Source organism: Panthera onca, chromosome A1 (genome assembly GCF_046562875.1).
Source record: "Panthera onca isolate mPanOnc1 chromosome A1, mPanOnc1 haplotype 2, whole genome shotgun sequence".
Taxonomy (NCBI): domain Eukaryota; kingdom Metazoa; phylum Chordata; class Mammalia; order Carnivora; family Felidae; genus Panthera; species Panthera onca.
The window spans coordinates 165,126,114-165,138,601 of record NC_138339.1 but is presented as its reverse complement, the minus strand read 5'-3'; the positions used below and the strand labels follow the sequence as shown (position 1 = coordinate 165,138,601).

Genomic DNA, 12,488 nt, shown 5'->3' with positions numbered 1-12,488 from the left:
CAAACTCCTGCTTCTATAAATTACCAGAGACAAGAGGCAGAGCCAGATCTTCAGGTCACAGATCCCACCAGACCACACTCCTCTGTGGACCATTATTTGAACCCACAATTGATAGTACCTTTGAAATGATGGTTAAAAATTAACTAAAGAGATTTCACAATGCACTAGACAGTGCCGTGCTGTTTATGTTCATTATTTTAATTAATATTCAACACAACAAGGCAAAGTATGAGCTTTATTTGTGGCATCTCACAGATAAGAAATCTCTCAAAATTACAAAGCTAATAAATGCTGCACTTGGGAATAAAACCCTTGTATCTTTGCACCCAGATTCTGTTCACTGTAGTTACGATGTCAGAGAATTATGGGAAGTCGTTTCAGACATTTTTTTTCATGGGCGTTCATGGAAAATTATTTACTAAATTCTTGAAAGTGAAGGTTATATGAGAAAACTGTTGTTGTTGTTGTTGTTGTTGTTGTTGTTGAGTTGCTAAACACACGGTGATGACAGGCATTATGAGGTTTATCTTCTGGGTTCGTATCACCAAGGATCCTAGTGAACTGAGGAGTTAGATGTGGGTTAAGGAATCCAAAGAGGGAAGAGAATGACCATGTAGATTTCACACACTATATAAAAATTAGCTCGTAAGAAGTAGGAGGCTTTGCAGACAAAATCTGCAAGAAGAGGCCAGTGCAGCCAAGTGGTTGGAGATGATGCCACATAACTCTGCAATGAGGAAATCATTTGCCAGGTATCTGTTGGGGGTGTTATGTGTGGAAGGACACAAATACAGGCCAGGCTGTGGAGAACAATTCTAAGTGTGGGGCTCATATTAAGTGGGATTGAGGAAAAAGAATGAGTAATGAAAGAATGAGACTTTGAGAAATGAGACATCGCGGCCAGAAATAAGTCAAGGTCATGGATATACTTGGAGTCAAGTAATGTTAAGTAGTGGGGAATAAAATGGAGTCTTTTATGATCATTTATCCCTCTGGATTGGATCATGCATAAGAGTAGGATTAGCTGAAAGTCAGAAAGGCTTGAAGCCAGAAAGGCAGAGCACTACAAGAAAGACATTTCATTAATCTAAATATATTAGTTAGCCAGGGTCTAGACAAGGACTTTATGGATAAGAAAGTAAAGGAGGAGGTAATTTAACACAACAGAAATTGGAATGACCATAACAGATTTAAGATAAGAAGCGTCAAATTTAAACCCCATTTGCATTTGAAAAAAGTGTAATAGATTTTAATAATAAATAAAAACCATAGCAGCTCATTCAATTTTTTTTTTTTTTTTTTTTTTTTTTTTTTTTTTTTTTTTTTTTTGCCAGCCTGCCTCCCTTGTGGGGATTACACAAAAAGTAAGATCAGTCATATTTTTTACTACTTCTATGCCGGGGCATAAAGACGGTCTATTTGCTGTGTCAGTGATGAACTTAGCTTCCAAAAAGTGTAAGGCGATAAAAAGGAAAAAAGGATTTTATCAAATCTGTTCACAATGCTGATGGATTAAGATACTGATTTTTTTTTAATTTTTTTTTTAACGTTTATTTATTTTTGAGACAGGGAGAGACAACATGAACGGGGGAGGGTCAGAGAGCGAGGGAGACACAGAACCCCAAACAGGCTCCAGGCTCTGAGCTGTCAGCACAGAGCCCGACGCGGGGCTCGAACTCACGGACCACGAGATCATGACCTGAGCCGAAGTCGGCCGCTTAACCGACTGAGCCACCCAGGCGCCCCGATACTGATTTTTAATTTGAATGTAAAACTCTGCATTCTACAAGCTGTATCTGTAGCGTATTGCCTGCCTGGGCAAATAGTACTTACTAAGTTATTTTTAAAGCTCTTCAAAATTGCACTGAAGCCATGAATTTCGTAGTGTCCCCCACCCAGCATTTATTTTTTTCCATCATTCAGATTAGCATCTGGGGGCTTCAAGGGTTTTTATTTATTTATTTATTTATTTATTTGAGAAAGAGAGAGAGGAGAGTGAGAGAGAGTGGAAGAGGAGCAGAGAGAGAGAGAATCTTAAGTAGGTGCAGGGCTCCACGCAGGGCTCGATCCCACAACCCTGAGGTCATTTGCAGGCATAGTGGGGCCTTCTGGCACATGTGATCTCTAGAGGTCTGACAGACACTGTGGAATCCCCTTAACTTTCTACTTCCACTTGCCTCTGAGAAATCCCACAAAACTGCTGAGGAAAAAATTCAGTCAGTGTCATCTAAATTAAATATGGCGTAACCAAGGGGTGCCTGGGTGGCTCAGGTCAAGCGTCCGACTTCGGCTTGGGTCACCAACTCGCAGTCTGTGAGTTCGAGCCCTCCTTTGGGCTCTGTGCTGACAGCTCAGAGCCTGGAGCCTGCTTCAGATTCTGTGTCTCCCTCTCTCTCTGTCCCTCCCCTGTTCACGCTCGGTCCCTCTATCTCTCTCTCAAAATAAATAAACATTAAAAATTTTTAAAAAAGATAGTATAACCAAGTATCAAAATAAATGGACAATAATAACAGTTTTATATACTCTCGACACAAATATGAAGGCCCTAGGGAATACCCCCTCACCCCTCCGGACACACGGATGACACAGAATGACATTAATATGTATCTGCTTTCTTTCTGCAAAAAGAGGGCATGAGAGGTCCGTGACGATGTCAATATCACACTTGATCTTAGCCAAAAGGCCGAGAAGCGATACGACGATGTCAATATCAAACGAGAATAAGGAGAAATGTTGAAATACATATTTTTCTTAAAAAAAAACAAAAAAAGTGGTTTTCCAAAAAAATACAGCTTTGTAAATCACATTGAAAAACTGCCAAGAAAATATAAAACTCAATTTATCACATTATTTGTCTACCTATCATATTTCATCATCTTGAATTGCTATTATTACCACTACTAACACTTATTTTTAATTGTGTATTGAGGAAAAAGCACCTAAATGCTGTTTGGGTTGATGTTGGCCCCTTAATCCTTAATTCTGCATTACACATTAACAACAGAAACAACAACAAAGTAATGGTGTGTTGGATCAAATCTACGGTTCAGAAAACCCAGACCTAAATTTCAGTATTCATTTTAAATATGGCATTATTCAATCTTTCCAAATCTCCTGCATGGTAAATAGCATTATTTTCAATTTAACCTGATAAAACAAAGTCTAAAAGAAGTCAAAATGCTTACCCAAGGTCACACAGCAGGATTGTTGACGACACCGGGGAGGACACAGGTTTCCTGAGCTCCTGTGTCCATATTCACGCCCAGGGCCTCCCTCTACACAAAGGCTGGTCTCCCTCCCTCACTGCAGGGCTTGGGAGATGGGACCAGACACAGAGGCTGAGCCTCTGCTGGGCTCTCCACCACGTCTCCATGAAGTAACAGTCAAGTTTGCTTTTTAACGATGTGATAAATTCAGTGGGTCGGCCGTTGTCCAGGACTGTCGGGGAATGGAATAAAGTAGTCTGAGGATTTGAAGGCACACGTGTTAGGAGGCCAATAGGGCCACAGGGCCAAGGCTTATTCTCCAATATAACTTTTATTAGAGATAGCTCAGCTGTTTTAATCCCAGGTCTCTGGTCCGCCATGTCAGTCTCTTGATTGGCTATAATCTTGGGAGGAAGGAAGAAAATGAGTGACTGGCCGCCTTCCCAAACCTTTCAGAAACTTCACTAATAGAACTAGGACCAAACCCAGGTTGTGCGACTCCAAGTAAAGGGACATTTAGGGAACACTGCTGTCATTCTATAATTAGGAATGAAATTCGAGTGTAAACATGAAGGCAATTGCTGCGGAAAAGGCATATGCATATAATAGAAAGTAGTAACGTTTAAAGACTGTTGTAAAATAGTAGCTTAGTAGCTATTACTACTGGAAATATTCATAATGGTCAAGGTTAAGAGAATTGAACTCGGATGTAATATACTCCTTAGCATTATTTTTTTTTTTTTTCAAAACCAACACGAAGTACAAATACACACAGAGAACAAGAGATCAAGTGTAAGAAAGAGAAGAAGAGAGCATTAACTGTTATTAACATTATTTCTCTCAGGAGGTAGGGTTTCAGTTAACTTTTTAAAATTGTTGGCTTTTCTTTCAGTTTTCTGGTTTTCCTCGATACTCTGCACTGACCATTTACTTTTTTGTATAATTAGATATATATTTTTCCCCTTTAAATTTTAATAGCTTTGTGGGAACCACTTTCAGGTGCCTGTTCGGGACCTAGTCATTCACAACTTCTTCCTTACTAACAGTTTCCTACTTTTTGTATAATGTTGCAATGTACCCAATTTAAAATATTTATCTTCCCAGAATGTCTCGCAGATAAGGTTTGCCAAAATGTGTGAACAGCGGTATGTTAATATAAGTAACTGCTGACATACGTCTTCTAGGCTTTTGCGTTTTATCCTTTGCTCTCCTTAACCTTCTTCCTGTGAGGAAGATGGCTAGAGATGTACTAACATGAGAATGAGAAGCCATAAGCTAAGCAAGAAATTAGAAGAAATCTGTGTCCTTGATAACATCATCAAGCCTTTGCACAAGCCTGTACTACCTACATTTGTGAGGGGGGAAAACAGCTCTCTACTTTGTAAAGTACTCTGGACGGGTTTGCTTTCTATGTAACCAAAAGTAGTCGTAACTGACACAAAACAAGAGAAGAAAAACTTTCACTTGCATTCAACTCTGAGCTGTAAATGGAGATGGTACAAAGCCCCTAAATCCAGTAGGCATTTAAATCAAGTGGTTAAAAAAAGATAAAAGGATCCCAGAAGACTTCCAGAATGGGGAATTTCTCCCAGCATCCTCACTGTATTTCAAAACTTTGGGTACCAAAAATCCTTAATGAACACGCATTAGCGTTCATTTCAACGTCAACCTCAGGAGTTAGGCTTTCCTTACGAACTGTCAAACGTTATGCAATCGGATATGTTTTCTTTCTGTTCCAAGGACTGAAAACAAAAATTTTCATGTAGTAAGACATTTTACGTCAAGTGACTTGAAAAGCAACATTATATATTCCCAAATAGAATTTTAACACTTAAAAGTAGGGGCATGAATGAAATACTGTCAAGAGAAAAGAGAATTTTCACCACTGAACATGGCTCATCTCTGGAATATCTGCGAGATTCAAGCAAATAGGATTTATGCCTTTGATTTTCCTCAAGACTTAATCTGCCTCTATACATCATTCTTACCCTGGGTCATTTCAAATGTAACCTCTGTTGCAAAAATCTCCATTTCTTTTCTCTTACCTTTCTGGATTATTAAAACAAGCTTCTGGCATTGTCAGCATCTAGTAGACCCTTGTAGACATGACTAAAACACCCAGCACTAAAAGCCATTCCACTAAAATGGAGGAAGCATCTTTCTAAATGATGGTTCAACAAACCATAACAAAATAGAACCTCCTCTCTCTCTGGAAGTGATCAGACAGGTTCAAAAAGAATATTTGATGATATGCCAAGCCAGCACATTGCTGTAATTATACAGGGAATGCCCACACCCCAAACAGCCAGACTTTGCTTCTCAATTATAGACCAGCTGCCACCCATAGTGAGCCTGATTTAGCACAAGATCAAAAACCCCAACTCCCTCTACCTGGGTTCAGTGACATTTCACAGTGGCGCAGGACCCAGGTAAAACCATTAAAAACATGTTTTCGGGCCCATGTCAAGAAGAAATTGAGACCTAGGGCTATGTTTCCCCTACCTTCAGACATTTTCTTATATTAAATGAGTGGTCCATTTAGAAATCTCACTGAAGTGTTGAAAACAAGCTGCCTGCTTTGTAATTCGTTTATACGTTCATCCATTGAGCAAATACCTATTGAGAAAATATAATTAAAATGTTAGGATTAAAATGTTATACTAAGCTTCTTATCCTGCTTCGGATGCTAACATTATGTTTTTTGTTGGTTTTTATTGTTCCTTCAGACAAATTTTGTTCCTCCACACACCGTCATACACCTGTTTTGTGAAACTAAGGAGAAGCCAGCTACACTGCCACTCCGTTCAATTCCATGTTTCATGTTATCAGTACTCAAGGTACCCAAACTATATTTTCTACTATTTTATATATCGTAGAACAACACACAAAGCCGCAAGTTCTTACGCAGGTGCTAACCAGGCTGTAGCGCCATGTCTACGTTATTGTGCAGGGATGCAATGTACCATTAATGAAATAATAGAATCTCAGAATGGACGCACAAGGTTATCCAGATGCCAGCACTCTTTCGCAACATATCAAAAAGCAGCGCTTTCAACTGCTGGATGGATAACATCGTTTTCAAAAGATAGGACGCCGCATTGATGTCTACACCTGAGGGTTCCTGTTCGGAAAAGTTTAAATGTTCTTTCATGCAACGCCCTGAAATATTTTGTGAAAACAGCTCCTTCCACACCTGTCAATCCTTCCCCACCCCAGTCTCAACCGGCTTACCTCCTGGTAGAGAGGAGTCTCCTCAGTTCTCTCACATCCTCATAGGAGATGATCTCCTAGCCCACCGTCATCCTTCTTCTCTGGACGGTTTAAATTAGTTCGTGAATGTCCTTCTTGAAGCGCAAATGCAGCTTGTAGGTGGGATGTGTCAAGTTCATGGAAGAGTGAGAATATTCTTGTCTCCCTCACTGGCTCTATTCCTCATCAGGCTGGCTTCACTCACTTTGGCATTCTTGTCCTCCCTCACTCTCTGTTGTCTGATATTAAGCCTTCAGCCAAATAAGACTTATATCCTTCTTACAAAGGCTGGTATTGATCTATATATAACCCACCTATATTAACCAGAGTTTATCTTTTGGACTTAGCATGGAGCGTTACATACAGGATATTTCATTTCCTTAGCGGGATTCTATTCTCTACCTTTTCAAAATCTTCTCAATTTCTGAAATGTTTTCATGTGAGTCTGATAATTTCACGACCGCTCAAAAACAAAAAACAAAAACAAAACACTCTCAAAAATACCTAAGACGATACCTGACAAGGGGAATATTCTCAGGGTAGGATTTAATTCCCTCACCTGATTTTTCCAGACGCAACTCCAGATTAGAAATTGGAGTTCAGAATTGTACCTCTGTGTCCTGAGATACCACGCCCTCCTACCCTCCTTTTAGGTACTGCAGAAAAGGAAAATAATCTAAGTCACATTTTAAACAAATTTTTAACATTTATTTTATTTTTAAGAGAGAGAGATAGAAAGAGATAGAGAGAGCTTGAGTGGGAGACGGGCAGAGAGGAATGGAGACACAGAATCCAAAGCAGCTCCGGGCTCTGAGCTGTCAGCACAGAGCCTGATGCGGGGCTCAAACCCACAAGCTATGAGATCATGACCTGAGCCGAAGTTGGATGCTTAACTGCCTGAGCCACTCAGGCACCCTTAAGTCACATTTTTTTTTTGTAGTGAACCAGAGATCACATCATCTACTAGGAAAGCTTCAGAATTGGTGTAAGAGTCAAAGGTGGTAGTATTTACAGAACGTTATTGAAAATTTTAAACTTTACGCAATTATAAGTTAACTGTCTTTCCAGGAAAGTGATCTGCTTCCTGTACGATGTTTCTCAGCCTTTTTAATTTAGGACCCACACTATTAATCAGCACTATATTTAAAGTGTTTATCACATCTCAGAAATAAACCCATGCTTATAAGCTCAACTAGTGTACCACAAAGAAGGCAAGAATATGCAATTGGGAAAAGACAGTCTCTTCAACAAATGAGGCTGGGAAAACTGGACAGCCACACGCAAAAGAATGAACCTGGACCACTTTCTTACACCACACACAAAAATAAACTCAAAATGCATGAAAGACCTAAATGTGAGAACTGAAACCATAAAACTCTTAGAAGAAAACACAGGCAATAATTTCTTTGACATTGGCCATGGAAACATTTTTCTAGATATGTCTCTTTGGGCAAGGGGAACAAGATTAAAATTAAACTATGATTCAGTTCTCATCTGAAATCCTTCTTTGAAATGGGGGGCAGGGAAAAAGAAGAAATAGCCATGCTAAAGAACGAGTGTGCCAGGGACAAAATAACACGAAGAGGGTATAAAGAGGGAATGCAGTTAACAAAGGGATAGAAATGCTATGTGTTTTCTGGGTTGTAAGAAGCAGAAGCAAATCAACCCGCATCCCGAATACCAGATTCTCTCTTTGAACTTAATTTGGATCATGACACTGAATGGTGCACACTGGCCATTTTTTCACTGGTACTAAGTCAGATCAACCGACGCATCCCTACGGGAACCACTTCCATCATCCGGGAAAATGGGAAGCGCAAATGATGATTATGAAATTCCATTTGGCAATTTCAATACTGCATGAAAATGTGGGTCAAGATTATACCCAGATAGACTTAAAGCAGAAATGTGATGTGTTCACTTTGTCTGCTGGCATCCGACAGGTTAATCACTTCCTTATATTGCTTATATATTAATATGCATCAATTATAAATATATGAACATCAATGTTTGTGTTTACATATGTAATTCACTTGTACCAAACTAGTAATGTGGGAAAAATTCTAACAGAGGTTTAATCTGTATGCTCCCTTGAGAATTTCAGAAAGGCAGAACAAGACATCAAGATACTTATTTATTAATAGGCTTGAGGTAGCATGAATTAAATAATGAAAAACAGGAAAAGGATATTAGAAGGTGTGCAACATGCGAAGCATCCACATAAATGAACAGAAGGAAGGAGAGTCGTAACATTATAGATGGTCTGAATTTCTGCTTATTTATTTACACTGTCTGAAAAAACACGGTAACAAAGGATGCATACCACTGGCACTGTTTGCAGCGGCATGAATAAGATGCATAAATAATGGATGACAACAGATGCACAAGAGCAGTGCCTTGGTAAATGAGTAAGGCAGAGACAACAGGAAGGCTTTAATGGTCTAATGTACCTATCATTTCCATCTCTTCAGAGACAAATTTGTTTTCTTAGTTTTCTCTTTCTTTCCCTGAAAAGGGGTTTGACATTAGCAGTAAGAGCAGTACCCCTTATGTATTATTTTCCTTCAAAATGATCTTTCGGTTCAATTCCAAAGCATTATGAGTGGGTGTTAGATCCGTATTGATTATGTCTCCGTGTACCTTCCTAAAATGCATTAAAATGAAAGTGTTAGAGTTACTAAAGTTTGGTTGAACTAAGGAACTTCATATTTTCTTAAAACGGATACACAGAAATAAAGAATATAACGTGTATGTAACGTAAAGTTTATTCTATGATTCAATATCTAATTTAAGTCTGGCAATGCTTAATCAAAAATGATTAGAATGCAACATTAGACATTTAGCAAGACATCATTAAAAATCAAAAGACATTTTTGTTCTGTGTTAACTTGGACAATTTTTAAACTAATTGTCCTTCCATATCCTATTTCTTTAGAAATCCTTTAAATAACTATAGAAAACAGTCATAAAAATTTATTTTGCCCAAGATTCTACTTCCCCTACAATTCATTACTAAAAAGTCTGTTAGAGAGTACATATTGAGGATTAAGACAAAGAAACTAACAGTAGGAAATTGGTAACAAATGTTTAGTTTATGATATGGTTAAAGAATATTTGAAATTTCTTTGAGCAAACATACAGTTGATTTATATTCTAAGACTATTCATCGGAGTTATAATTATGTTAAAATATTCATTCTTTAATTTTCAAGACTGACAAATCAGTGTACGAATTTCAAGGTATACGACTGAAATAAAATATGAGATTGATTACTTTAAACACTGGTTTGAGAAAAAAAAATGAAAATGTCTATTTTCAAAACAATTTTTTTTGTGACACCATATTGCAAAGTTTTACATTGACTTACTAGAAACCTACTACAGTAAAGGAAAACTCTTGTGTATTTTAGGACTAGGCCATATCTGTAAAACTATAACTAAAAAAGATGAGAAGAAAGAATAATCACTCTATCCAATATTATAAAATCTGTACATACAGTTAGTCTACTGAATATAAATCTGGAAATATTAAAACAAAATAAATATTCTAATTCACCCATGATCACATCCATATGCAAATTAATATATTAATTATTTTTAAGGCCATCCAAAAGTACCATAAAAGTGAATAAATCTTATGTAAACATAAATTAATACCTCTAGGGCATTGTTGACGGCATGAGAAAACTACAAAGCAATCAAAAACATTTAATCAATATGTTATAATTTAGACATGAATATTTTGTTTTGCCACTGAGTATCTTATAATAGCAGGAAGTTATGAGTCATACTTATTGTAGCAAGTACGTCATAACAGAGATGGATTTATTTGCACCAAGATGGATTTTATTTTCCTCCAAGGTACGTGGTCCATCCAAGCTCAAAGTAGAATGGTACCAAATCTACTTTTGACCTTACATCTATTCAAAGACTTAAATTAATACAAATTTATGTGGAAAACTATTAAATGAAATTAATCCTAAAAGTCAGTCACAGGATAAACGTCACACATGCTATTCTTAAAATAGCTTTGTATCATCTGTCCTGCTTGAAGCTATTATTGCCTGGAAGAAAACCTACAGGCAATAATTCACTTATATTTTTTAAATAAAGGTAATTTTATAGTATAATTTTTAGTGTTCAGATTGCCTTGAACACTGGAGATGAAGAAAAGGACATACAGTATTGACTTATCATAAAAGTCTCTGGCTATATCTAGATATTGGTCATTTTTTTTCTTTCTTTTTCTTTCTTTGTGTGTGTGTGTGTGTGTGTGTGTGTGTGTGTGTGAATCCTCACAGCCTGCTTCCTACTTTATGCAAGACTTTGTGCTACATGGAGTCCCATCTCTCCCTTAAACAAATAAACAAAAACAGTGTGTGGTCTCTTCCTTCCTATGCCCTTTGAAGTCAAAATGAAATCAGAAAATCCCAAAGGCAACTGAATGTATCTTACCATCAAGTATTTTGAAACTTGAGTGGACGATATAAAAATGAAAGTTTAAGGTTTGCATCTGAGGTTTAGTAGTCTAGTAAGTGATGTCCTAGGAAGGCTGAATCTGGTGGCCACATTCTCTGAATCTTCCCGTATATCCCCATTTCACTGAACCAGTTTCTAATTCTTTCCTGTTCAGTGTCTTAACCTTTAAGTAACCTTTATCCCTCAGAGTCCTTGAATGGAAGAGCAATTAATTTTTATTAGCATAAACAGAAAAAGCTATTTATTAGGATAATAAGAAGAAAGGTATAAATGTGTCCATTTCCCAGTCCATTTTAACATCATTGGCAAATGAGGGAATTACCTAAGACTGAGAACACAATTCTCATCCCCCTTCCTATCTACCCAATCTTCATTGTATCTACACATAGAATTTGGTTAGAGCTAAGCTTAGAATAGAAGCTAAGTGTACACAGGAAAAAAAATGACATAGTAAAAGGATTGCCAGACTTATTTATATCAGTAATCTTTTTGAGTATTTTCAAAGGAATGGGTTCTGAAGGTGCTCAATCAAAAAAAAAAAAAATCAAATTGGATCCTTACCAAAACCTCTGGTTACTTTGATCAGTTGGACTTATTTCTAGTTGTTTAATAAGCTTGTTGTCTAAAAATTAGTCCCAATGGAAACCCATGAGGAGTACAATGGCAGAAATTCATTGTATTTAAGGTAAGAAGGATATAAGAACTTTGGAATATGGAATGTTAGAATGTCTGTCCAGATTGGACCTACTTAACCATTCACTATGATTCTCCCAGACCATTCGTTTTATCCATAGATTAGATAACTTTTATCCAAAGAGATTACAGGTAAGCGATGCCAAAGTAACACAGGTCTCTCCCAAAACACTGGGATTGGCAGTGTTCCTGTTGTCAGAAACCAAAGACATGGGATTTATTTACAAGAGGCAAAGGTCTGTTGTGGCCCTAATGAACATTAGGGCCATTAGAATCATCAAAATTATAGGACTCATAGATTATTGTAGCTATAAACCGACCATGGATTTCCAAGTATCATAATTAATGTCCTCTCATTAAGGTACTATTATATCTCCAATATTAAAAAGTATTCTAGCTCTCGTGCATAAAGGCCTGATTGAAACTACCAAAATAGAGTTTTAATCCCCACTCAATTCCCACATTTGAGTAAAATTATAGATCCAAAGTCCTTTAAATAAAGGGAAGGTAGTGAAGATATTGCAAGAACACCGAAAGCTAGTTCTATCCGTTTTTTCTAGCATTTAGCAAAGGTGTCTTATCCATATACAAGATTAACTGTGCACTTGTGCTGTGAAAACACATTAGATACCAGCTTCATTTTCATTTTGAGAAAACCACAGTGAGAAATTGCACTGAGTTCAAAGGACAATGATTCTGCTTCACAGCATGCCATCGATATTTCCCCAGTTCATGATTAAAAAGTCCTCCTCAACAGGGGCGCCTGGATGGCTCAGTCGGTTAGGCGCCCGACTTTGGCTCAGGTCATGATCTCCCGGTAGATGAGTTTGAGCCCCGCATTGGGCTCTGTGCTGACAGCTCA

General features: G+C 37.6%; 1 long non-coding RNA gene across 1 annotated transcript; it reads right to left on the bottom strand.

Moving 5' to 3' along the window:
• Nucleotides 1-249: 249 nt before the first annotated feature.
• Nucleotides 250-11,602, bottom strand: LOC132680255 (uncharacterized). The gene is made up of 5 exons (XR_009610590.3): nt 11,495-11,602; nt 6,438-6,568; nt 5,709-5,822; nt 3,186-3,610; nt 250-561 (listed from the first exon to the last, which is right to left on the bottom strand). It is a non-coding gene; the product is annotated as an uncharacterized LOC132680255 (long non-coding RNA).
• Between the last annotated feature and the right edge of the window lie 886 nt (nt 11,603-12,488).